This window comes from Neophocaena asiaeorientalis, unplaced genomic scaffold (genome assembly GCF_003031525.2).
Source record: "Neophocaena asiaeorientalis asiaeorientalis breed wild unplaced genomic scaffold, Neophocaena_asiaeorientalis_V1.1 scaffold150, whole genome shotgun sequence".
Classification (NCBI taxonomy): Eukaryota; Metazoa; Chordata; class Mammalia; order Artiodactyla; family Phocoenidae; genus Neophocaena; species Neophocaena asiaeorientalis.
The window spans coordinates 523539-551230 of record NW_020176571.1 but is presented as its reverse complement, the minus strand read 5'-3'; the positions used below and the strand labels follow the sequence as shown (position 1 = coordinate 551230).

General features: G+C 46.9%; 1 protein-coding gene and 1 pseudogene across 1 annotated transcript in view; one reads left to right on the top strand and one right to left on the bottom strand.

Annotated features, from left to right (window-relative positions):
* The first annotated feature begins 12298 nt into the window (after positions 1-12298).
* CECR2 (CECR2 histone acetyl-lysine reader) overlaps positions 12299-27692 on the top strand; it is a 65912-nt gene continuing 50518 nt past the window's right edge. Inside the window, exon 1 of the mRNA XM_024733411.1 lies at positions 12299-12390. The gene's annotated coding sequence lies outside the window, so the exon portion shown is untranslated. The remainder of the gene's footprint in view (positions 12391-27692) is intronic.
* Positions 13140-14102, bottom strand: LOC112391875 (heterogeneous nuclear ribonucleoprotein A1-like; annotated as a pseudogene).

Genomic DNA, 27692 nt, shown 5'->3' with positions numbered 1-27692 from the left:
AAGCTTGCAGTTGACATGTCTGGAGAGAGACAGTCTTGGATGTGACAGAGTGTCTCTGTCTCTGTCATTTGTCGGCTGCTCTGAGGGTCTCAGTCTGTGTCCTGATAGTTGAGCTATATCCTGTATTTCATATCACATGTTTCTTTTTGGAGGAGAAAATTCTCTCACGTTTGCACCAAATACTGTCTTTTCCTGCCCAGGACATCACCCCTCTGGGTCTCTTCCGGTGTTAGCAGCCTTCCATCTCCACTCAAACCAGCAGGCAGTGGTTGACAGGTTTGGTTTCATTTTCCTTGGCCCTTTGTGGTGTCCTGGAGAGCTGTTTGGGGAAAGCTGCCCTCCTTCTGGTTGTGGGTGCTCCCCTCGTTCCCAACATCAAGGAAGCAAGGTCTTCCCGCTGTCATGTAACCGAGCTGCCGTGCTGGTGGCCCTTGGTATTTGTCAGCAGAAGCAGAAGTTTGCGTTTATGCAGAAGTCTTAGTTAATCCTACAGGAGGAACGTGTCTCTCCTCCTCCGGTGGTTCAGAGTTTATTCTTTTCCTTCAGTGCAACTAGTTTTGTTGGACAACTTACTGACATTAGTTATTGACTCCCACCGATGTCAGTAAGTTGTCCAGCAAAACAAGTATTTCCTTGATCCTCTTTTAAATAATCTGTCAGTTGAGATGTTACTTTTCAAGCCCCTTTTCCTTTTCAAGCATTCATAGTTGATGGCGCCACAGGCAGAAAAAGAAACACAGCACAGCACCTGTTGTCCACCCCCTCCACACTTGCACTATGGGCTTAGGGCTCTTGTGACTGTCATCGTCCAGGTGAAAGCAATTAGCAGAAGTCCTTGGGGCTGAGCTCGAAGGCCACCTCTGAGCACCACAGGAAATCCACCTTCCCCCTGAGGCCTTGGGCCCCTGCGATGGGATGGGTGGGCGTGAAGGCGGGACCTTTATTCTAACAGAAGAAACAAACAGGAGTAAAGATTGGGAAATACCTGTTATTTTTGAAAAATACAGCTGGTTAGTTCTCCACAAGATGTCTCTTTAATGGAGAGAATATTGAAAAGGTCATTTGAGGTCTTTGAATGGCATACTCGGGTTGGAGCGTGTCTCAGTTTGGTGAGTTGCGGGAGTTCTGGGAGGCTTCTGAACAAGCAATGTGACAATAATTGAGTTTGAGCACCTCTCACAGGGCAGCGGAGGAGATGGTCTGTGTTAGAAGTGGGAGATGGGCTCGGAAGTGCGGAGAGAAGTGCCGCAGCCGTGGGGGCTGGGAGGGTGCCTCCGCCCAGGACACCAGGACACCCAACACTGCGCTGACCCCAGAAGGGCTCCTGTACAGCCTGTGAGCTTAATTTGACCTCAGACCAACCCCTGTGCCTGCTGTATTAGTGAATCCTTCCAGATTAAATTTTTGGAGAGAGAAGTTTTCACAGATGTAGGTAATTGTTAAATGACTTCAGACCAACCTGCCGAGTGGTCATAAAATGTTTCAGATGCTTTATATTCATAATATGCTGTTCAATATTCATATTTTAAATTATTATCCCTTATAATAGCTAGAATTTAGGGCTTACTGTGTGTGATACAGTCTTACTGTGTTAAGTTTAGGATCTTGGCTTATGGATGCTGGCTAACTTTCAAAAAACATTTACTAAATACTCACTGGGCATTTCAGGGAAACAGCCACAAGCAAAACCCAGGAAGCTTCTCAAGGGATTTGCATAATAGTGGAAGAAAGAAAATAAACATATAATAAATAGGTGATCAGTTAATTAGAAAAATAAAGTACAGTAGGTGGATTGGGGAATGATGGGGAAGCCATGCAGATGCAGGAAGGGGGCCCCTGGCAGGAGCGCTGCGGGTCCCCGAGAAGAGGGCCGGAGGCTGGTTGTTGCGGGCTGGGGTCAGAGGGCTGAGTGTCAGCGGGACTTGAGCCCGTTGATGTGCACGGACAGGGGTCCAGTTGGAAGGCCCTGAGGAAGTCGATGCTGAGACAGTGGACAGAGGAGAAGGCATTGAGGACACAGGGTGGTTTCTGAATCCACTTGGAAGGGAGAGTCAGCAGGGCAGGTTGCTGGGTTAGTTATGAAATGAGCGAAGGGTCAAGGGTGACTGAAAGGCTTTCTGCTGGAGCAGTGGAACAAAGCTGCCATTTGGAGACGGGTGGCCAAAGGGGAAGCAGGTCCGAGGCCGTGGGATCGGGAGTTCAGGCTCCTTGTGCTGGGTTTGCTCTGTCTGCTGGGATTCTGAGGAAAGGAACAGATAAGGGAATCGGCCTGGAGGAGGAAGGGTGTCTGGGTGGAGGAAAGAATGGGCTAATTTACATGCTGTTTTCAGCCCAGGCCTTCGATGTGACTTGGATGCAGTAGACTGGTCAGAGTGAGAGTGCATTTGCATCACTGATGTTGGCCAGATTGTTTTTAACTACCCCTGAGGTTCAGTCACTTCAGTGCAGTTTCACCGCACATGAGCTGCTGATTCATTTCAGTTCGAGGCAGGTAATTAATCTTTTTTTTTAGTATTGTTTTTTGTTCGTTTGTTTTTTTATACTGCAGATTCTTATTAGTCATCAATTTTATACACATCAGTGTATACATGTCAATCCCAATGGCCCAATTCAGCACACCACCATCCCCACCCTACCGCGGTTTTCCCCCCTTGGTGTCCGTACGTTTCTCTTCTGCTGCCAGTGTCCTTGTCCTCAAGGTGAGACACAGCCCCCATCCCCGCCTCTGCAGGAGACCCTCCAACACTAGCAAGTAGGTCTGGTTCAGTCTCCCCTGGGTTCACTGCTCTTTCCCCTGGGTCCCGATGCACACACTACTTTGTGTGTGCCCTCCAAGAAGTGGAGTCTCTGTTTCCCCCAATCCTGTTGAAGTCCTGCAGTCAATTCCCACTATGCTTCAAAGTCTGATTCTCTAGGACTTCCTCCTCCCGTTGCCGGACTCCCAGGTTGGGAAGCCTGACATGGGGCTCAGAACCTTCACTGCAGTGGATGGACTTCTGTGGTGTAAGTGTCCTCCAGTCTGTGAGTCACCCACCCAGCAGTTATGGGATTTGATTTTACTGTGATTGCGCCCCTCCTGCCGTCTCACTGTGGCTTCTCCTTTGTCTTTGGATGTGGGGTATCTTTTTTGGTGAGTTCCAGTGTCTTCCCGTCGATGAGTGTCCAGCAGCTAGTTGTGATTCTGGTGCTCTCACAAGAGGGAGTGAGCGCACGTCCTTCTGCTCTGCCATCTTGGTTCCAAGGACAGCTGATGAAATTTCTTGACTAGTAAGAGAGTTTTAAAGGTGTCCACATCCTTTATTTTTACTCCCGATTGGTACACTGTGGGAGAAGCGACCTGGCCGGCAGATCTGCTCTGTGTTCCTGAAGAGGAGAGCCTGCTCTGGGTGCCTCTTCACCACAGCCCCATGTCAGTTAATTTTGTCAGCTGTCACCGTTTGTCTAATGCTCATTACGCTTTTGAGGAATAAAAGTCTCATTGGATGTATGAAGCAGTGCTCTCCAACATTTGTTTGTTTGTTTTCTGTTGTGTTTGGTGTCCTGGCCTGCCCTGGTGCTCCCAGGCGCTCGCACACACGCATGTCACCAGAGAGCAGCAGTAATCGCCAAGCATATGGATTAGTGTGCCTTGGTTTTGTCCTTTTCATGCCCGTAGTCGTCTTTTTTACCTTGTATACCTGTATTACTTCTCCATCCTCCAAGTTGTTTGCATTAAAATCGTTAATCAAACCCAAAGTCTCCTACCTAATTCTTTTTAAAAAATAAATAAATAAATAAATTTATTTCTTTTTGGCTGTGTTGGGTCTTCATTGCTATGCGTGGGCTTTTCTGTAGTCGCGGCAAGTGGGGACTACTCTTCGTTGCAGTGCGCGGGCTTCTCACTGTGGTGGCTTCTCTTGTTATGGAGCATGGGCTCTAGGCCCGCGGGCTTCAGTACTTGTGGCACGTGGGCTCTGTAGTTGTGGCTCGGGGGCTCTAGAGCGCGGGCTCAGTAGTTGTGGTGCACGGGCTTAGTTGCACCATGGCATGTGGAATCTCCCTGGATCAGGGCTCAAACCTGTGTCCCCTGCATTGGCGGGTGGATTCTTAACCACTGCACCATCAGGGAAGTCCTAATTTTTTTTCTTGTTAAAACCTTTTAACTTCTTCTTGCTGTGAAGTTTACATTTCCTACTACAGACATTGGTAAAACTTGACTGGAAAATATTGGCTTGTTTTACTAATCACCTTGATCAAAAAAAGTCCAGTTTTTATATGGAGGCTGAGGGGACACGGGAGGAAAGACAAAGGAGAGACCTGGAGACAAAAAAGCTGCATCTCGAGTGAGGCCCAGTGAACCTGACGATGTTTGTTAGTAACTGGCTGTGGTGGGATGGGAGTAGGGTGGGGGGTGGGCAGTGATTCTGATCTGTTTGAAAGTTGAATAAGGGATGTGTGAACCCAGTTAGGCTACGTTTTAGAAGAAATGAGGTCATTGTCCGGTATTATTCTCCATACCTTTTCCCGTTTCCAAACTTTTTTTTTTTTTTTTAATTGTAGCTGTGACTTTTTTTTTTAATTTTTAAAAATTTATTTTTGGCTGCGTTGGGTCTTCGTTGCTGCGCGCGGGCTTTCTCTAGTTGCAGCGAGCAGGGGCTACTGTTGTGGTGCGCGGGCTTCTCGTTGCGGTGGCTTCTCCTGTTGCGGAGTGTGGGCTCTAGGCACACGGGCTTCAGTTAGTTGAAGCATGCAGGCTCAGTGGTTGTGGCTCACGGGCCCTAGAGTGCGCGGGCTGCAGTAGTTGCGGTGCGTGGGCTCAGTAGTTGTGGCGCACGGGCTTAGCTGTTCTGCGGCATGTGGGATCTTCCTGGACCAGGGCTCGAATCCATGTCCCCTGCATTGGCAGGTGAATTCTTAACCACTGTGCCACCAGGCAAGTCCCTCTCCTTTCCAAACTTTAATGGTCTCTTCCTTTTTGGTAAAGTGGAAAGAGCGGGAGTTATGAATTCTGACTCAGTTCCTTTTATAGTGGTATTAACGTGAAAACTTCCCACACATGCTTAAATTTAGGCGATACCCCATCTTCCCAATGAGATGATTCAATAAAACTTTGGGACTATTGATTTATCATAGTGTATTTAAACTTTAATTATAGAGATGAAATAGTCAAATTTCTGTTCGGAGATTTGACTTTGGGGATTTTACATAAACATTTGAATTTTAAGTTTAGAAGTAATTGCTTTTTCTCCCCATCCTTATTTCCAGAAATAATTTCTTCATCATCACTAGAACCACTTTTGGAGATCTCAAGAACAGCTTTCTAGAATACTTCAACCTCACTTCTTTCTTTTTGAATCTGCTTTTAATGCTGATTTCTGAAAAATTTGTCCCAAGTCCCTATTCACTCAATAGTAAGATAGTTCGGTTTTTAGTTGCTCTATGGGTATATAGTCATGGTCATTAGAACATAAGCACTTTGTATGTTTCTGTTTAAGGTGACTTTCAACACTTGTAATTGTTATCACACCTGCGGAACCATTATGGAATCGTCAAGTTTTTTTTTTTTTTTTGCCTCCTTGTAAAATGATTCAGTCAGTGGCCTTTGGAGGCATCCAGAACTGGCATTGACTGAGGTTGTCTCAAGCTATTGTCTCTTCCTTAATTTCTTACCCCAAAATAAAACAGTTGAGTGAGTGTCCTGTAATAGAAGGAACTCGGTCAGTATTGACGTTCTATATAACTCTGTTGTGAGAGAATTTTGCTGAGGAGTCTTTGCCTCAGCCCAACAGGAGTCGTACCTGCTTGCTGCACGGCTTCTCAGGTGTTCCTTTCCTAAAGGCCCTGGTGGGGCTGTATGTAGCTGGCTTTGTTGTGAGTCCTTTCAGGTGATCGATTTGGTGCTCAGCTTTGTAGATTCAGAACCCTAACAATGTCAGTGGGCCCAGGGTCTCGCGATGGTGTTTTGTTTATTTATTTAAATTTATTTTTAATTGAAGTATAGTTGAACTACAGTGTTGTGTTAATTACTGCTGTACAGCAAAGTGACTCACTTATATGTATATATACACATTCTTTTCCATTATGGTTTATCATAGGATATTGAATTTAGTTCCCTGTGCTCTACAGTAGGACCTTGTTGTTCGTTGATTTAAAATTGGATTGGTACCTGCCATTCAACACACACCACCTTCCTAATACCCAGGCCCACGTACTGGTCAGGGAGCTGAGAATCAGAAGAGGGGGTGATTTCTCCCCTGCCTGATGAAAGGTCCTGCCCCACCAGGGTTGGGTCTGGGTCAACACAGCCCAGTTCTTTACCTGGGGACATCTTTAGATAGCATGCAGATTGGTTAGAACATTCTTTATCTTTTCCCAGTGAGAATTCAGAAATATTTTTTCAGTTATAACGACATCCAGATTTCCTCGTTGTTCGATGGCAGGCATTTCTGCAAACCTTCAGTCACACATTCATCCTTTAGCCTGGTTGCTCCCAGGGGCTCCTGTCTTTGGTTTTCTCTCTGCTCTTTCCGGCCCTTCCTCTGCGGAGGCCCGAGGGCTTTTGGCACAGGTGCTCGTGAAGTGCTCGTTCTTAGTCACTGCTGTCTGTAGCCACAGCTGGGAATGGGGACTACTGCTCGTTTTGCCTGCCCCTCCCAGATGTGAGGCTCCCGGAGGGGGCGTCCCCAGACCTGTTGGCACCCTCAGCACTAGACAGAGAGCCTGGCGTGGAGCGTGTCTTCAGATGCAGGGACACCGTTCACTTGTGGACACCCCCCCCCCACACACACACTGTCACGTGACCACGGAGGGGTGAGCTGATTGGACCGGTCAGGAGGGCCCCACACACCCAAGTCATGCCTGCAGTTTTCTGTGCTGCTCTCAGGAGACCAAGCTGTGGTCACATACCAACAACCAGCATGTTTCCCAGTTTAAACTTTGTCATCTCTGTCCCTCCCACCTGGCCTCCTTTCAGCTTTTTTGTTTATCACTTAGTGATCCCATAATCTTGTTGGGGGGTGGGAGACGCAGGATTAAAACTTGTTACCTAAAATTTCCTGTCCTTTGCCCTCTACCTACAGTTAGTTGCAAAATCTCATTGACTCTGCTCCTGAAACGCTCCCGTTTCACCCCATCCTTTCCATTTCACTGACGTCCTCCTGGTTTTGGCCCCTTGACGTCTTCCCTGGGCTGGGCTTGGGACCTTCTCACCCTGGGTCTCTCTTACCTTGTGTCCTGCAAACCGCGCCCAAATTAACCCTCCAGACTTGACTGTTGCTTCTCTACCCACATTTCACTGGCTCCACATAAAATAATTTCCAGCCAATCCAGTGGTGAGCAGGGAGTAGGGTTGCTTAACCTCAGGGGTCTAGAGGTCTACTGTCTGAAGTAGCTTTGGCATAAATTGTCTGATGAAGTCTCCTGTTTCAGTTAAAAAACTCTTTCGAAACAACAAGCAACAACGATGAAAACAAAACAATCAGAGTAAACCCGGCTTTCTAGGAAGCTGTGCCACGTCCATGCGCCGTGGGACCCGAGGGGCACAGTCTTTGCGATGACGTCCATACGCCGACCTGGGTCTGAGGCTTGTAGGGGCCGCAGGGCCCTGCTCATCCAGCACCAGCTTGTGGACGTGTTGCGAAGCTTCCATCTCTTCAGTGCTCAGGAATTATTTGTGTATCGTGGGGGCTTTCTTGTGGGAGAAGATCCATGAAAGTTCTGAGCCTTTTTAAAAATTTCTGGAGTCAGTTTTGGTAATGTATACCTTTTTAGAAAATCAATTTCTTGTAGGTTTACACATTTATTGCTTTGATTAGTATTTTGCAGTAATCTAATATTCTAGGGTAGCAGTCCTATCTGAGGGGAGCTCTGTGGTTTCCTTTCTGTTGTTCCCCAGTATCACAGCCAGTGACAGCCATGTTGTGGACTGCCGAGAGGAAGGTGTGTCTGCAGGGAAGCCGCGGTGCAGAGCTGCCGGCCACGGGGAGGACGTTGGGGTAGCACTTCGGGGATCCTCAGCGGTAACCCGCTTGGGCTGATGTATACCGCACGGTTTGAATTGGCCCGGGCAGCCTTTGGGATTAAATTAATTTATATCAAGTTAGAAAGCATCAGCTGCCAGAGTCAGGGAGGCCTTCTGGAGGCTGAGCCCGCTCTCCAGGCGGTCTCTCATGGAGAGCAGCTGGGATGGTCCTCGGAGGGCCTGCTGTGCATCTCGTTTGTGTGAGTGCAGTTCTGGGGCCCACGCAGAAGCCCCCCGCCTTTGACTGTGACCCCTGCTGCCTTGCAGTTGGTTCCTGTGCAGGTGAGAAAGATTTGTAACCTTCTGAAATCAAATACAGCACATATGGCTGTTTTCCTTAGCCCTTTTTCCCTCCTTTGGCACACTCAGCAGGATCTTTGTGCCCGGAGGGTGCAGCTCTGTGATCTTCATCCTTCCTTGGAAGTTGAAGGAAAGAAAGTTGTTCTCTCTTTACCACCTTCTTTCGCAAAAGATTAAAGAAGACTTCTACGGCGCTCAGGAGCAGATCAAACAGTAGAAAGTCCCTGCAGTGACATTTGAGAACAGGTGCTAAGTGGTGGCCGTGCGTCGAAGGAGTTAGTTGTGTTCCCTGTGCTGCACTTGGCTGTCTCTTCTGGACGTTCTCCCTGTTTGTGGCGAAGAGTTTCCACGACATAGGCTAAGGGCCCCCTTTCCCTCCCTGGCTCACCCTGGGGTTCTTTTCCCAGCAGCCACCGCCGGGTCCCGAGGGCAGGGCCGTGTGCCGGTGCTGAACAGGCCCGTCCCTAATGAGCTGTGCCGCCAGCTGCACAGAGGGCGAGCCCTGTTCTTCCTCCGGCCCCTCTGAAGAGCGGGAGCCCAGGAGCCCTTCTCGTCCCGCCCCCGCCCCAGAGCATCTTGTTAAAGTTCAGATTTCTGTCCTCACAGCTCAGTGCCCACAGTGAAAAGGAAATACAAAAGGGGAGGAGGAAAGTGGGGGTGGGGCGCTTGAAGGGTGTTTATTTCTCGTTGCCTTAGCCTAAGCCTCAGGCTCCCGGCTGAAGGCGTATGTGGTAAGGCTTTGAATAACTGGATCTGGAGATGGTTTTATTGGCTCATGCACACAGGCCGTGTATTAAGAGTTTGAATTTCTGTTGTTCAGAAACCTGAATTTTGAAAAGACTGCTTTCTATCTCTTCAGTCTGCTTTTTTCTACACACCACCACTTAAGGAAGATGAGATAATTGCCGTGCTCACATGCTGTAGAGCATTTGCGTGTGCCAGGCTGGTCTGGCTTTTATAAGCATTGCCTCATTTAAATCATCACAACAACCCCTGCACAGGGAAACTTTTAATGTGATAAAGTTTTTTCTTCCTATAATAAATTGTGGTAAAAGACACAAAACTTAGCATCGTTTTAAGTGCACAATTCAGGAGTGTTAAGTATGTTCACATTGTTCTGAATCAGCTCCAAAACGGTTTCACCTTGCAAATCTGAAACTCTGTCCACTGAAGTGAGAACATTTTAACCGATAAGCCGGCACTTTTTTTTGTTCAGCGGGTTTGAAATTGCTCTCCTGTTTCTCCTCTGCTGTCTCTCTGTAACATTAGGCCGAGGGCCATGAGTGCCGAGGCTGCGCCCGGTGCCCTGGTCACCGTGTGGCAGCTGCAGGGGAGGACAGCGGGCTGTCCAGAGGCAGTGCCTTCTTCCTCGGACTGTCCACCACTTGTGTGGGTGAAGCCCTGCCGAGCTAGAGGGAAAAGTGCACCTCACAAGTTACCAGGGGCCTGCATCTATTTTGGTTTGTTTTCTAGGTAGCTTCTGATTTATGAAGCATAATATCATAGAAATAAATATGAAAAGCAATTGTATATTTTGTGAGTTACTGTTTGTGAGTCACCGTATCCCATGGGTGAAATGGGAGGCAGGGGGTGGGATTGCATTCATAATATCAGAGCTCCTCTCAGTACTCATTTGAGAGACATTTCAAGCCTGTCCAGTTCCCCTTGGAAGAGCTGATTCAGCATCCCTGGTGCACAGCCTCATATGTAACCGCCTTCCCAGTGGCTACCTAGATTATGGTTGTGCCAGAAAGGCAAGCCCAGGTTCACTGGGGATAGGTTTTCACCAGTGCCATTTAGACTCTCTGCCAGAGTTGGACAGAACAGATCATTTAATAATTTTTCAAATGTAGATAGAGGCGTTAATCTTCACTTTCTGCTGATAATGTTAAGAAAACAACGGTTGGGGACTTCCCTGGTGGCGCAGTGGAAGGGACTCTGCGCGCCAATGCAGGGGGCCTGGGTTCGATTCCTGGTTAGGGAACTAGATCCCACATGCATGCCGCAATTAAGACCCGGCACAACCAAATAAACAAATAAATATTAAAAAAGAAAACTGGTTGAGTCACCAGTGAAGCCTGGGTTCTGAGGCCAGCAGAAAGTACAGTGCAACTGTTTTCTTTCCTTTTTAAACCTCAGATTCACAGGTTGTATTAATCTTAATTCTTGGTTCATGACACATTCCCATCATTGGTTTGTGGATGTTTTCCTTCCGGTTCTAGTGTCAGTAATTCTGGCTAATCTATTGAACGAGGTGGCCTGGGACTTTGTGCTTCAAGGGTCCAGCCTCTTCTCTTACTGCGGTTTCCTTTGGGGTCTTGCCCACTGTGACTGGGCTTCAGTAGGAGCCTGAATTTTCCCTTGCTCTGTCCCTCCTGTGCTCCTGTTGGGCTCTGGATGTGCGTGTCTCCCTTCCCGCTGTCTGTCTTGTTCAGCTAAGTCCCTCAGAGTCTCCTCTGGGCTGTTGCTCGAGCCGCAGTGGCCTTATCTCCACCCTCTGCCGCAGCAGCTGGGCGGTTCCCACCCTCTCCACGGCAGGCGGGGCCCAGAGGTGCTGTGTCCCGTCTACTCCCCCTGCTGACTCCAGCTCCCCAGGGCTCAGGAAGTGCTGGGTGCCCCGGAAACGTTTGTTGAATGAATGAATTCTGACCAAATATAGTTCAAATCCTTGTTATGTTTGGTCGGTAGAATGTAGAAAAGAGCTCTGCCCAAAGGAATTAGTAAGCTAATAGAAGAATAAGAGCCACTGTAATAGACATGCTCATCGTTACCGAATTTGTATGTAGGGCAGACGCAAGGTTTTCACGCTGGGCCTTGTCTTTGAATTCTGAGTTTCGCTCACCTGGGCTTTCAAGACGTCTATGCCCCTTCCTTCTCAGGGTAGTTTGTATTTTGTTCGCTTCTATCAGTTGGTGTGTTTAGCAGTTTTCTGTCATGTGAAGTTTTCAGATTGCGTGTTTACAAACTTAGAAACTTTTAAACATAGAATAATAAACGGAACAATTAAAATAGCTTTAAAAAGACCGTTACCATTTTTACAGCAGAAGTGGATCCCCACCTCTTGTGTACACTGCCCGGTACTTGGTGTGGGCAGGACAGAAGCTGCATATTTGGCACACCTCACGCTTTCCAAACCACTCATAAGACCCTCGCAATTTTGGTTATGAGCCGGCCACACCACAAGCGTAGTGGACCCTTGGGAAATGGCTTGCATAGTGGGTGGACGGCATCCTGGTGGACCAGACGTGGCCCCTCTCTGCATCCCGGGAGCTGGTGATTGGGGCATGTTCCATCATCTCAGGAAACACTGGTTCACTGTGGGAACTTGAGAAGGGAATAGAATCTCCCAAAATTCCACGCTGTCACCTTTTGTCCCTGTAGCTCCTCAACGAACCTTTGTTCAGGGTATGTGCAAAGTCAAGCTAAATCTTTGGCATCTCTACCTAAACCCCAAGGACAGCACGTGCACCTCCCCTGGGATTAGCCCCTTAGCACGGCATCGCCTCACTTCCCTTCAGGTGATGTCAGCTCGGCCTTGGCGCTGGCAGCCTCCTCCCCGGGCCTGTGGGGACCACAGTTTGCTCACTTCCTAGTGCCGCTTCTCAAGGTAGCGTGGCTCTGGAAAGCTGTTGCAGTTGGCTTGCCTGTTGAAACTCTCCAATAAACGAATACTTTCTGAGTAATTACATATTTGCCCCTTTACACTCTTGCAAAATAATAGAAAGCAAAACAGTATATTAATATAAGTTAAGCTCTTTTGTGACTGTGCTGCATTGACTTGTAAAAAGAGGTGTCTGTGTGTGCAGGTGAAAGGAATGGAGCTTGGTAAGGAGCAGTGGGGGAGTAAACTCTTGGAAAACCAAAAAGGAGGGCAGTTGGCCCGTGACGGTGACGGCAGTGGTGGTGTGGTGGCGACCTGGAAGGGACGAGCTGCTGGCTGTTAGGAAATCTGCATCCGTGTCTGAGCTCTCAATCCCTCTCCCTTCTCCTCCTCAGGAGTTAGAAGCAGCTCTTCATAGAGACGACGTGGAGTTTATCAGTGACCTGATCGCGTGCCTACTTCAGGGCTGCTATCAGCGAAGGGATATCACGTGAGTAACCCCAATCTTACCGTTTCTGGCGGAGGGAAGGAATTAACCAGTCCTAGTGATGTTTCGTGTCTCCTGGAATAAACCAGAGCAGATCACCAGCCAAGACGTAACAGTATTTACACACGGTTCCCAGGTCCCATGTTTGGCTCCTTCTGCAGCTGAGTTTTCATTTTATTGTAATTCTTGACTTTATTTCACTCTCAGAAATCTATATCCCTTACTGTTGGGTCCACCAGCTACCATATTCAAGTGTGGAATGTGTTCTCTCAATGTAGGGCTTTCTTTCTGATCTTTGTTTTCAGTATTGGTAAAATGATGCCTAACAAATGAGCACTAGGTTTTTGCCGTATTCCGGCCCCTGGGGTGTGGATCTTCTGTTCATGTGAACAGTGGCATCATTTCTCTTTTTTTAAAGACACATTTATTCAGCGTCACGATCAGACTATTACATTTAGCAATCAACAGCATGGGTGCAAAAAAAAAAATCTACATTAAAACCCTTCGCTGGAATGCTTTACACGTTCTACAGAGCAGAAACTAAAATAACCTGTTATACAATTAGTCACAAATAACAGTCCTTGAGTTTTTTTGCCCATACACATGAGTATTGTGTAAAACATGTCTTCTTTGTAGCAGCTAGGCCCTGCCACCACTGTGCTTGGCTGAGTTCACAGATCTGTTGTAACCTGTAGGTTCCCTGTCACTTCTCTGGCTCTCGTCTCCTGCTAAGCTTTGTTTCCTGGCAGTAATCAGAACCTTCTGCCACTGCCATAGCTACTGCTGCTGCTGGAACCACCACAGCCACCTTGGTTTCGGGGTTTGGCAAACTATTGGCCTCCACCACCCTAGGGGCCAGAACTTCTGCCTCCAAAGTTTCCTCCTTTCATGGGTCCAAAATTTGAAGATTGATTGTTGTAACTGCCAAAATCATTGTAGCTTCCACCACCTCCAGAATTGCTTCCATCGTTACCAAACCCATCATAGCCATCCCCACTGCCACCATATCCCCCGCTACTGCGGCTGCCACCAAAGCCACCTCGGCCACTGTAGTCTCCTCCGTGACCACAGCTGTCACTCCCACCAAAACCCCCCTCCACGACCACCACCAAAGTTTCCAGAACCACTTTGGCCTCTTTGGCTGGATGAGGCACTAGCCATCTCTTGCTCAGATAGGGCTTTCCTTATTTCACAGTTGTGGCCATTCACAGTGAGGTATTTCTGAATGACAGTCTTGTCTACAGAGTCATGGTCATCAAAGGTTACGAAAGCAAAGCCTCTCTTCTTGCCACTGCCTCGATCAGTCATGATTTTAATCACTTCAATTTTCCCATACCGTTCAAAATAATCTCTTAGATGATGTTCTTCAGTGTCTTCTTTAATGCCACCGACAAAAATCTTTTTCACACTTAAGTGGGCACCAGGTCTTTGAGAATCTTCTCTTGAGACGGCCCTCTTGGGTTCCACAACTCTCCCATCCACCTCGTGTGGCCTTGCCTTCATGGCCGCACCCACATCCTCCACAGTGGCGTATGTGACAACCCTGAAGCCTCTGGAATGCCTGGTGCTTAGATCTCTCGTCGCCACATAGTCTGTGCGCACTCCCCGCCACTCAGAATGCCTCCTCAGGCTCGCGTCGCTTGTTTCAAGGCTCAAACCTCCGACGAAGAGCTTCTGCAGCTGTGCGGCTCTTTGGGAGACCCTGACTTAGCCATGACGGCAGTGCGGGGCGGGGAGACGTCAACGATGCTTACTCGGTGGTGTCCACGGGCAGAAAGGAGTAATCTACCGAACGTATCTCTAGCATCATTTCTAGCGTGGAGCTTCTGGGCCCCGGCACACTATAGCTGCCAAGTACACAGCTGTCTGGTACATTGAGATGTGTAGAAATTTGGAGCAAGATTTCATCTCTGTCAGCAAATAAAGGACCTTCCCGATAAGGCCTCATCCCTTGTTTTGATAGAGTTGATAGACGTTCTCTTGCTACTACGTTTCCACACAGTTGGACTGTGAGGCCAGCTACCGGGAAGCTGAGACAGGACGGGGCTCCCCGTGCAGGCAGGAGGCTGGGGTGCCACGGTTTAAAAACAAAGACGGTGTCTGAAATATCTCTCTTCTAGTAGATCCACTCCTGGGCGCCTGTTAGGGCTGGGGGTAGACGTGTGGTAACAAGGTGAATGAGGGGTTGACTAGCTGCTCCTGCATCGAGCGTGGAGGTGGGCGTTCGTGTGTGTGTGTGTGTGTGTGTGTGTGTGCGCGCGCGTGTGAGTGATCATCCCTCTTCCTTTCTGTGTTTGTACTTCTGCCTGTTTCATGCTGTAGTCGTCATCTCCTGCATTCTCCGCGAGTGTACTGACTGTCCCCAGGGCGTCCAGGCTGTTGTGCTAAACAAAGAGTAGAAAGAAATCTACCATCTTACCACTTAAACACCGTGACAAAGGGTTTAGTATATTTTCTCCCATTTTCTTTTTGAGATGTAACTTGGGAGTCTGTGTGGTTTTTAAGCCGTTGTAGTCATACTGTGTATATAATTTCACTTTTTCATATCTTTCATTTTTTCCTCACAACGATAACTTTTCTTATAACCGCTTTTTTCTTTCAATGGGATTGTCAAATACTCCGATTTAGTGGATGAACATTTGTGCCCAGCATTTAACTGTTATAAACACGTTGTACCGCGTAGCCTTGGACGTAAGGGTTTGCACCCCTTAGTGAGTCATACTCTTAAATCTCCGCAGGCACAGTCACTGCGTAGAAAGAAATGCCCGCTTACGATTCCACAGTAATTTCCAGGCCGCTCTCCCCAGGGGCTGCTCCATTTCACCCATGACCATCGGTGTCTGAGGGGGTCTGTTTGCCTCACCTCGCTCTGGCCAGGGTGCTGGAGGGCAGATGCCCTCGGGACCCTCGGTCCTGGGCCCCACCGCAGAGTGTGTGCAGTTGCCATGGCAAGCGCTGTGACATCCACAGAGCACGTGGCCTGTGTGAGAAGGGGCCGTGGACCGAGCTGTCATGGGGTGCTTCCTGAGCCAGTGCCCTTATATTACAGAGCCCATTAAGAGGGTGAGTGGAGGAAGGACGGACCCCCCCCCCCAAGTTGCAGGCAGGAAGGTGGGTGTCTGGGGTTCGACACCCTGGAGCAGAGGCTAGGGGTTGCAGAGCAGAAGGTCCCATGTGGTTTAGAGATGTGATTCATTTGAGCTGCAAAGTCCAAAGTCTTATTAGCCCCTGAGTGTTAAATTTTGGTTCGTCGCCAACATCTAAAATGAGACTTCATGTTGAAACCCAGTTTGTAGCTTTTAGAAAGCATCTAAGACACTGATCAGCTGGAGGGAAAACAGGGCCCCAGCCTGCCTGGTGGCTCTCGACACAGAGGCTGGTTGTCACTCTGCATCTGTGGGGCTTGCTTGGCCCACCTGCTCACCTTCTTTCCCTGTTGTCTCCGGCAAGCACAGCCATTCGAGGAGTCCTGTGGCCACAGCACACCAGGAGTAGGAGCCTAGTAGGCCTTGTAGGCTGAGCAGCGAGTTCAGGGGTGTGATCCTGAGGGCAGGGAGGGCGGGGCACCAGGAAGGGGCGAGTGAGTAGATCAGGCCTGAGGGCAGAGGCGAGCCCATCATGAAGGCCTGTTAGGGGGTGAACGTGATGACCTGGAGTCTCCTGCCTGACAGGCTGTCTCTCCAGCCTTAACCGCGCACATTCGTGGTTTGTGGACTTGAATTTCCTGTTACATACTTAGGCCGTGTCTTCCATGGGTGTGTTAGTTGATGATCAAGCACAAGAAATGCCCATTTAAAATTTGCGGGGCAGGTGTCGCACGCCTGCCTTCTGTGTGATGGTGGGGATGGGGGCCAGGCTGCGGTTGAAGGTCTGAATAGCTAGGAGTTGGCTCATACCATCTATGGAGTAGAGCTTCCCTTCCCTGTTGGCATGTGGTGTCTATTTGACATTTTACCAGGTTTTTGACACGTGAGAATCCACTCGGCTCTTCCTGGCTGTACCTGCCAGTCTCTTGGCTCTGATACCATTCCTCTTAACTAATCCTGCTTGTTAGTTCTTACAGAAAGTGATATAATCTTGTCATATTCCATAAGGAATCTCCTTATTTTGATTAAAGTCCTTATGTTGTGGGACTCCCCTGGTGGCACAGTGGTTAAGAATCCGCTTGCCGGGCTTCCCTGGTGGCACAGTGTCCGCCTGCCGATGCAAGGGACACGGGTTCGTGCCCCGGTCCGGGAAGATCCCACATGCCGCGGAGCAACTAAGCCCTTGCACCACAACTACTGAAGCCCGCAGGCCTAGAGCCCGTGCTCCACAACAAGAGAAGCCACTGCGATGAGAAGCCCGCGCACTGCAACGAAGACCCAACAAAGCCAAAAATAAATAAATAAATTTATTTTTAAAAGAAGTCCTGATGTTGCCCAGTAAAAAGTTGTAGCTTTGTTCATGTAGGTCAGATCCGTTCCTGGGTTACTTTAACTTGTGTTGCTGCTAAGAGTTGAGTGATACACACCGTACAAGTACTGTCAAGTGTAGAATATGATTTATTCCTAACATATTCCTGTGTTTGTATCTTGAATCTGCCCAGTTTATTGACCTTGATTTTTTAAAGTTGATTCTCTTGTTGTTCTAGGTTATCATCCCCCTTCCTTTTCGTGTTTGTGCTTCTGCCTGTTTCATGCTGTATTCGTCATCTACTGCTATGTAACAAATTACCCTAAAACTTAGCAGCTTTAAACATCAGTTTCTGTGGGTCAGGAATCTGATGTCCCGGCCGTGCTGCTGGGACCGTGGCCACCCCAGGCCCGCCCTCGGGAGGGGCCGTATGTTTGTTTCCTGTGGCTGCTTAGCGCAGTTCACAGGCCGAAGAGCTGAAACTGCATTTGGTATCGGTCGGTTTTGTGGGTCTGCACGTGGCTTGTCAGGGGCCCCGCTCGGCGTGTCTGGAGGCCTAGCTGGGGAGGGACACAGGGTCCTTCAGGCTGCTGGCAGAGTCTCCCTGGCAGCTGTAGGACCCAGGTCTTTGTTCCCGTGCGGCCCTCTCGGCCCCGCTGTGTCTCCTCTCTTGACCTGGCATGCTCGCGGGAGTACCCTCGCCTGCCCAGTTTTGTGACCAGGAGCGAGCCCCAGATGGGCTGTGCCCCACTTGGGAGAGCCCAGCATGCAAGGCTGTGAACACCAGGGGGCCTGTTGCACATGCTTTTGTTTGTCAATAGTGACTGTATTCTCCAGAGGAAAACTGCATATTGGTGGTGAGGCTTATGCTTGCATCTAATCACGTGTACTTAGTTATTAACAACGTATCATAAGTTCTCTTTTTTCCTAGGCTTTTGGACAAGAACCAGTTGATTTTTGGATAGTCACATGTGGTCCTATATAAATGAATTATCAACAAGAGGTTTTGATTTTCCCTTTTGTTTCAGTAAATGGCTATAACTAACTTGTTCCTAGTTTAATTTTCTCCCATATTTACCATTAGCCACCACGATAAATGTACTTACATTGATAATATCTCCTATAAAAAAACAATTAGTTTGAAGATAACGGGTGTTCTACAGGATATTCTTAGCTTAGATGCAGGCTTCTCCCATCACTCATCTACTTTCACTTTGGCACATTTCATTTCCTCAGTCTTCTTGTGAGGCTATGAAGAAGAGGTAGAGGGAGATCCCCTCAAAGGCTAACCGGGTCCTGTTTTACAGGGAAGGAAACATCCAGAGACTTAGGTAGCCGGTTAGAAGATGAATAATCCCTACAAAGAATTGAGAGATCAGGAGCCCAGATCTTCATCCCTCATAGAATCTGAAGTTTGAATCTCTAACTCTGACTCTTTGTTTTCTGTCGTCTTTACATAAAATTAATGATTTTAGCAGTATAAAAAAGTAAATTCTGGGCTTCCCTGGTGGTGCAGTGGTTAAGAATCCACCTGCCAATGCAGGGGACACAGGTTCAATCCCTGATCCTGCAAGATCCCCCATGCCGTGGAGCACCTAAGCCCGCGTGCCACAATTATTGAGTTTGTGCTCTAGAGCCCGCGAGCCACAACTACTGAGCCCACGTGCCACAACTACTGAAGCCCGCACGCCTAGAGCCCGTGCTCCGCAACAAGAGAAGCCACCGCGATGAGGAGCCCGCGCACTGCAACAAAGAGTAGCCCCCGCTCGCTGCAACTAGAGAAAGCCTGTGCGCAGCAACAGAGACCCGACGCGACCAAAAATAAAAAAATAAATAAAAAGAAAAGTTTTAAAGCATCGCCTAAAGTAGTATAGAACAGAAACCCAACGCGTCCTTAAGATGGGGTGCCGGGTGGGCTGTTCTGGACAGTTTGCTTTTTCACACGTGTGTAGCTAGAGGTGCAAATAGCATTTAATATTTCAGAATGTGTCTGTCTCATCAAGCTGTGCTGGCTCGTCAGACACCCGCAGACAACCGTGTCACCCTGTCTTCTGTGTCTTCCCCCAGCCCTTCTGCTTCTGGGTGCGGTGCAGAGCTGCCCGCCCTCCCCAGCGCTGATGGCAGGCCTCTTAACACTAGTTTCTTCCTTATGACACACTGTGTCAGTTACTCCTAAATGATTTCTTTTGAAACGAGAGGTTAATTTATTTTAAAAAAACAAAAAAATGACCCTAGTTAAATACAGGTCATAAAATTTCAGATGCTGTTGTAACCGGGAGGAGAGAAGAGATTTTTTCCCCTTCCTTTTACAGGCAGCCGCTTCTGTGACTTTTTTGCTTTTGAAGGAAACTGTGAGTCTCAGATGGACAGAAGCAGAATTAGTGGGGGGCCCGTCAACCCCCTTTGGTGGGGGTATCCTGGTGCCCTCCGAGCTCGTCCCCCTTTCCTGGGGACAGCGGGTGGCAGTGTTGGTCCTGCTGTTCTGTGCTGGGCCGGGGAGGCAAGTGATGGTTTCACCCTTTTTCATATCATACCTGTGAGGTGTCAGAGCATTGCTGAAAACATAATCTGTAAATTGTGTTAAAAACAGCTAAGTATACATGAAATAAAAAAAATTTCTGAATGGGCAAGTAAGTTTGGGGTGTGATTGATCCAGGTTGAACTAATTGGTCTGAAGTGAGGCTCAGGCTTCAGCCCTTTAAAAACTTGTTTTTGTCGATATATTATAATACACACAGAAAAGGGCACATTGCTTAATCATACAGCTCAGTGAATTTGTACAAACTGAATACACCTACGCAGTGATCACTCAGACAAGAAAACATCACAGTGAATTTTACTTTTCATTGAAAGAAATTGCCTAAAGTGATTGCTATTCTGTCCCTCCAGTGGTACCCACGTACATTTAGAGTGAATTTGTGCTCGGTATTCTCTGAAGTTTTATTTTCATCCCACCGTAAAGAAAGAGGATTTTGGACAGATGAATGCTTGCCTTTCTTGGTTCTAAGGCTTACCTGTTATGTGGAGCTAACAAAGTTCCTTAATCTCTTTGTGCGTTACTCGCCTCATCTGTAAAATGGGAATGATAACCATACCTATTACTAAATTTATTGTGAAATTAAATGAGTGCACTCATGACAGCCTTAGAACAGTCTTGAGCTTTTAGTAAATACCAGAAGCATCTACGTGTGTGGAGTAGGAAGTGGATATTGACCCAGGCTACTGCCAATGTCTTAAATGTTGCGGTTTGCACGTCTCAGAACTGGGGTCAGCAGACTTCTACGAAGGGCCAGAGAATAACCATTTTAGGCTTTGTGTGGGTGACATGGTCTAAACTACTCCCCTCTGCCATCTCAGTGCAAAAGTGGCCAGAGCAGTGCTTCGTGACTGATTGTGGCTGTGTTTTTTTAGATTTTCATAATCTGGAATTTGAATTTTATATCATTTTCTCTTGTCAGAAAATAGTATTCTTTCGATTTCTTTTTTCTTCCAACCGTTAAAGAAGAATGATTTCCACATTCTTAGCTTACAGGCTAAAGATAGACATTCAGGCCAGCCTTGGCCCATGAGCCATAGTTTGCCCCTGTTTTTAGAAAATTAAATAGGTTCCTATTTCTAATTACACAAACTCGGTCACCATGCTGCTCAAGATAATACATTTCCATCTCCTCATTTAGTGCCCTTTGCACTAAATCTAACCTCCCCACACCCCCAAAACCCCACTGCATCCCACGCAGTGACCTGATTTTTATTGATGCAGATTGTTTTGCCTTATTCTAGAATTTCGTGTGTGTGTGGCTGGGATCATGCAGTGTGGGTTCTGTGTGTCCAGCTTCTTTGAGGAAGCACAGGGTCTGTGTGATACTGACACTGCTATTTGTATCAGTTCTTCGTTCCTTTTAGGGGAGGGGGTCTGCATTGGATTCCAGTGCAAAAATATATGACAGTTTTTTTGTCTGCTAGTTGGTGGACTTGTATGTTGCCTCCAGTTTGGGGCTGTTGAGAATACAGCAGCTGTAAACACTCGCACGGATGTTTTCGTGGATGTCTTTTCGTTTCTCTCAGGAATCGCTGGGTGGTGCGTCAGAGCACAATTGATACTGACTTGTTTTCTAAGCAGCGGTGACCTTTATTCTCCTACCAGCAACACATGAACAGTCCAGTTGCTCCATATCTTTCCCGACATCAAGTGTGATGAAGTGCTGTCCCTTTTGTCTGTTGTTGAATTCAGTTTGCTGCTGTTTTGTTGAGGATTTCTCCATGTATGTTTATGAAGAATATCGGTCTGTAATTTTATTTTCTTATGAAGCTTTGTCAGGTTTTGGCACAAGGGTTGAGAAGTGTTCCCTTCTCTCGTTTCTGAAAGAGTTTGTGTAATTTCTTTTCTTTTTTAAAAAAATTTATTTATTTTATTTACATTTATTTTTGGCTGCGTTGGGTCTTCGTTGCTGCGCGTGGGCTTTCACTAGTTGTGGCGAGCGGGGGCTGCTCTTCGTTGCAGTACGCAGTCTTCTCATTGCGGTGGCTTCTGTTGTTGCGGAGCATGGGCTCTAGGTGCGCGGGCTTCAGTAGTTGTGGTGCGTGGGCTCAGTAGTTGTGGCTCACGGGCTCTAGAGCACAGGCTCAGTCGTTGTGGCGCACGGGCTTAAGTTGCTCTGCGGCATGTGGGATCTTCCCTGACCAGGGATTGAACCCATTTCCCCTGCATTGGCTGGCGGGTTCTTAACCACTGCACCACCAGGGAAGTCCGAGTTTGTGTAACTTCTTCCAAACAGTTCACCACTGAAAGCCTTTGGGTTTGTAGTTTTCTTTGTGTGCAAGTTTTTGATTGAGTATTATTGATTTGATTTCTTTAATAGATTAAGGCTATTTGGGTGTTCTGTTTCTTTTTTAAAACATTTTATTGAAGTATAGTGTTGTGTTAATTTCTGCTGTATAGCAAAGTGATTCAGTTTTACATATATACATTCTTTTTCATATTCCTTTCCATGACAGTTTATCACAGGATATTGAATATAGTTCCCTGTGCTATACAGTAAGACCTTGTTTATCCATTCTAAATGTAATAGTTTCCATCTATCAACCTCAAATTCCCAGTCCATCCCTCTCCCCCTGCCCATAGCAACCACTAGTCTGACCTCTATATCTGTGATTCTGTTTCTGCTTTGTAAATAGGTTCATTTGTGTCATATTTTAGATTCCACATATAAGTGATATCATATGGTATTTGTCTCTCTTTCTGACTTTGCTTGATATGATAATCTCTTGGTCCATCCATGTTGCTGCAGATGGCATTATTTCACCCTCTTTTTATGGTTGAGTAATATTCCATTGTATATATGTACCATGTCTTTTTTATCCATTCATTCATCTGTCAATGGATGAAGGTTGCTTCTATGTCCTGGCTGTTGTCAGTAGTGCTGCTGTAAACACAGGGGTGCATTTATCTTTTCAAATTACAGTTTTGTCTGGATATATACCCAGGAGTGGGATTGCTGGATCATATGGTAGCTCTGTTTTTAGTTTTTTGCGGAACCTCCAAAGTGTTCTCCATGGTGGCTGCACCAGTTTACATTCCCACCAACAGTGTAGGAGGGTTCCCTTTTCTCCTGAGTGTTCTGTTTCTTAAGTCAATTTTGGTAAGTAATTTAGGCATTTTTCAAGGAGTTTGTCTATTTTATTTAAGATTTTACATTTATTTCCATAGTACTATTCATAATATTCTCTTACTATCTGTAGGATCTACAGTGGTTTCTCCACTTTCATTCCTGATGTTGGAATTTGTTCTCTCTCTCTCCCTCTATTCTTTCTACAGGTTTACCAACTTTTCAAATGCTTACTAAGGAACCAGCTTTTTTTTTTTTTTTTTGCAGTATGCAGGCCTCTCGCTGCTGTGGCCTCTCGCGTCGGGGAGCACAGGACCCGGACGCACAGGCCCAGCGGCCATGGCTCACGGGACCAGCCGCTCCGCGGCATGTGGGATCCTCCTGGACTGGGGCACGAACCCGCGTCCCCTGCATCTGCAGGCGGACTCTCAACCACTGTGCCACCAGGGAAGCCCAAGGAACCAGCTTTTAACTTTACCTACTGTTTGCCTGTTTTCTTTAAAAAATTTTTTTTTCTGTTTTTGATTTATTATTTTCTTCTATTTACTTTGGCTTTAGCCTACTCTTCTTTTTCTTTCTTCTCAAGTTATAATACTTGTTATGAGCCTTTTTTCTTTTCAATACAGGCATTTTAAAGCTGTAAGTTTACTTCTAGGCAGTGCTCGACTGGGCTGTTCAGTCCATTTACATTTAGTGCAGTTACTGGTATGGTTGGTTTTCCACTGTTCTGGGGGTTTTTAAGCGTCCAATTCATTGGTGTTTAGTATATTCACAAGGTTGTGTAGTCATCACCAGTGTTGAATTCCAGAACATTTTATCACCGCCAAAGACCCCTCACACCCATCAACTGTCACTCCTTGCTTCCTCCAGTCACCAGTCCCACTAACTAATGTGCTTCCTGTCTGTTTTTACTATTCTAGGTACCTCTTATAGGTGGAATGCATACATATAGGTATCCAGCTACTTTCACTTCGCATGTTTTCAGAATTATCCGTGTTGTACCGTGAATCACATACTCATTCATTTTATGGCCCCCAAATACTCCGTTGTATAGATACATGTTTTATTTATCTGTTAGTTCATGGACGTTGGTGCTGTTTCAGCTTTTTGGCTGTTAGGAATTCTGCTGCTGTGTATGGACATTTGTCTACTCATTTCTGTTTGGATGTATGTTTTCATTCTCTTGGGTATACACCTAAGAGTGGAGTGGTTGGGTCATGTGGTAATTCTGTGTTTAAGTTTTGAGCAGCTTGCCAAACTTTTGCAAAGTTGCTGCACCATTTTACATTCCAACTAGCAGTATATGATGGTTCCCACTCTACGTCCTTGTTAACAAGTGGTCAGCACTTGTTCTTATCTTTTTAATTTTAGCCATCCTGGTGGGTGTGACCTGGTACCCTATTGGGGTTTGATTTGCATTTCCCAAATGACGAATGAGCGTCTTTTCATGTGTTTCCTTCTTTTTTCCTCTCTTTGTCCTTCAGTGCTTTCTTTTGGGTTATTTAAAGATTAATACATGTTGATTTCCAGGTGACTTTTTTTTAAAAAATAAATTTATTTATTTCTGGCTGTGTTGGGTCTTCGTTGCTGCACGCAGGCTTTCTCTAGTTGCGGCGAGCAGGCTTCTCATTGCAGTGGCTTCTCTTGTTGCGGAGCACAGGCTCTAGGCACGTGGGTTTCAGTAGTTGCAGCACGTGGACTCAGCAGTTGTGGCATGCAGGCCCTAGAGCATGCAGGCTCAGTAGTTGTGGTACCCGGGCTTAGTTGCTCTGCGGCATGTGGGATCTTCTTCCCGGACTAGGGATTGAACCCGTGTCCCCTGAATTGGCAGGCAGATTCTTAACCACTGTGCCACCAGGGAAATCCCCCAGATGACTTTTAATACTTTTCTTTGTTACTTAACATAAACATTCATATACACAAATAAAATCTATATTATATACATATTTCCCAGTTAAAAAGATATGTTTTGTATCTTAATCATATTTTCCTTTAATTTGAAATTGTCGTGATTTTTTACTTATCCTGGCTATCACATTGATTTCAGGATATATTTCAGGATATGGCAGGCACTATATAGTCCTATAGAAGAGACATTATTTTAGTTGTTTTGGGCTGAATCTTTTTATGATCTTTAAGAATAAGCACTTCGTCAAATTTTCTTGTGGAGCCTTTTATTTGTTGCTTCACTTGGAACCAAAATCTTTATCTCAGTCCAGTATTCGTGTGTTTGTGTGTGTGTGTGTGTGTGTTTTTTTTTAAGCTTTTTGCCCACACTGTGTGGCATGCAGGGTCTTAGTGCCCCGACCAGGGATTGACCCCTCCCCCACTGCACTGGAAGTGCGGAGTCTTAACCACTGGACCTCCAGGGAAGTCCCCCAGTGCTTGTGTTAAACGTGGCCTAACTGTGAACACGGGTGTTTCATTAGCTGCCCCAGTAGCCATAGCAAACGGGAAGATAAAATTTTTCCATTTAGTCTCCACATGGCACCCGCGGTGCCAGGTCTTCCTTGCTCCCTGTGTGTGGGCTGCACATAGACTTTCACGTCTCAGAACTGACACAGAGCCTGCCTTCTCCCTTGTGATCTTCTCAGGCAGCTTGTTTCCTCCGTGGTGCAGGGTCCTGCCAGCTCCACTCGGGCCGCGCTGTCCCTGGGAATGTGGGTCTCACAGTGCAAGTCTGTTCTGTCTGAAGGAAAATAAGCAGTTCTCTGCTGGGGTCCTAAGAGATGCTCACTCTGCGACTGTGGAAAGATAGTTCTGTCTTTTTTTCTCTCTCTTGTACAAACTATTTTAAGAAATAAAGGGATAATTAGCATTTGGAACTTTTCTCAGACAAGGAGCTCTGACCTGGTTGTGCTCAGAACCTCCAGTTGGTTCCATCTTTTTTGTTCCCACATCCTGTTGAAAGGATTAGTGACAACTCAGGAAGAAGTGCCCTGAGCTGAGCTGAGAGATTTACAACGTAGGATCAGTTTGTAGCAGCTGTTGCCACGCACTCTTCCTCTGAGCAGCACACAGGATCACGGCACTCATTTTTCTGAGGGCGGGAGTGCATGGTCTTACCAGATTCTGAAAGAGTTTTGTGTCCTAGAGAAGATGAAGAACCGCGAAGTACAAAGTATTAACCCTAATTGTTGGCTTACTGAGCCTTTTCGTTTCAAATACCCTTGACCACGCTGCCTTCAAAAAATTTTTCCCTCGAATATCTGACCCTTAAAAGAAAGAGATACAGATTTTTATGAGGCTTATCTATATACAAGGCAAAGGAGTGATCTTGAATTGTAAGTCGGTTAGTATCTCTTGGTAAGGTGGTATGGAGATGACTTAAGAAACTTTTAGCAGAAGTGATGTAATTGGAACTGAGTAGGTTAATAGGGCTGTTGGAAAGGAATCTCAGACATGCAGCTATTGGGACATGGAGGGGCTTTCAGGCAGATCGCGGCTGTTTGTGCTTCCTCGCCTCCTGCCGCGTCCTCGTGGAATGATCTCATGTCATGATCTCATGTCATGGAGTCCACGTTTCATTTTACTGCAGGAAGAACACACCTGGTTGTTTAGGGTACTTGGTGTGCAGTAGAAATCCTAGAAAGCATGTGGCGGATAAAGGGGTTTATTACCAAAGGCAGGTTGTCTTCTTCACACTCCTTGAAACGAAAAAGCACCCCGTTTTATGTTCATATTCTCCTTTGCCACACGACCTGCTTTTCACCGTCAGCTAGAGCTGCTCTTTGTCGGCTCCTCCACCTGAAGGGGTAGCACGGGCTTTGCGGGCGGAGGCCAGGCTGGTCCCAAGGCTCCCGCAGGTGCCTGCAAGCAGGGCTCAGGATATGGTGCTGAGAGCCCTGTGTTTCCAGGTGTAATGCTGCATTTTGATAAGGTAACCACATTCACAGTGTCCGCATTTGAGGTATCAACAGGAAGGAAATAAAGTTTCTTCTCTCTTTGAAAAAGCAAAATGTTTAATTTCTTATTTGCCTAAGGCCCTTTGTTTTTTCTCTATGAGTATTTCTTCTGACTTTTTCTGCAAATATAACTACATAGATTATAAGTGCCTCTTGTAAAGATTATATTGACACATAATTCCTTTACAGCTCTTTGTTTAGTGAGAAAAATATATATATATATTTTTTGCTGTACACGGCCCTCTCACCGCTGTGTCCTCTCCTGCTGCGGAGCACAGGCTCTGGACGCGCAGGCTCAGCGGCCATGGCTCACTGGCCCAGCCACTCCGCGGCATGTGGGATCTTCCCAGACCGGGGCACGAACCCGTGTCCCCTGCATCGGCAGGCGAGCTCTCAACCACTGCACCACCAGGGAAGCCTGAGAAAAATATTTTTAAATCAAACATTAGGTGAAATTATATCCAGATTCTTTAATAGTTGAGATATGAAATAACTAACAATTAAACAGCACTTGTTATATACAAGGCACATTTAGGTACTAATCAAAAATTTAAGTTGTCTTAAATGTTTTCTATAGAAAAAGCCCTCAAATTTAGTGTTTCGTAACACACCCACAAGTTTACGTGTAACAGCACATGAAAGTATAGTTACACGTTGGAGTAGCCTCTTTTAAAATTAATTAATTAATTAGTCTATCTGGCCACGCAGCGCGGCTTGTGGGATCTTAGTTCCCCGACCAGGGATTGATCCTGGGCCCTTGGCAGTGAAAGCATGGAGTCCTAACCACTGGACCGCCAGGGAATTCCCTGGAGTAGCCTCCTGTGTTCTGGAGAAGGTTTTTTCAAACCTTTGCATCTTAACCTGAACTATAAATGGATTAGGCCAGGCAGACATTGCCGTTCTTTGCTGTTTGCCATCTAAGTTGTGGACCTAATCTTTTTTAAAAATTAATTAATTTATTTTTGGCTGCGTTGGGTCTTTGTTGCTGTGCGCGGGCTTTCTCTAGTTGTGGCGAGCAGGGTCTACTCTTTGTTGCGGTGCGCGGGCTTCTCATTGCGGTGGCTTCTCTTGTTGCGGAGCACAGGCTCTAGGCACGCAGGCTTCAGTAGTTGTGGCTCACGGGCTCTAGAGCGCAGGCTCAGTAGTTGTGGCGCACAGGCTTGGTTGCTCTGCGGCACGTGGGATCTTCCGGGACCAGGGCTCAAACCCGTGGCCCCTGTATTGGCAGGCGATTTCTTAACCACTGTGCCACCAGGGAAGGTCCCGCAACCTTCTTAAATATTGATGATCTTTGGGACTTGACGGTGTCAGGTCCCAGGAGATGGTGTAATAACATAGGGCTTCCTCAAGGGATCCCTGGGCCCTTCCTGGCACTTTCCACTCCTGCTGCTGTTGAAGA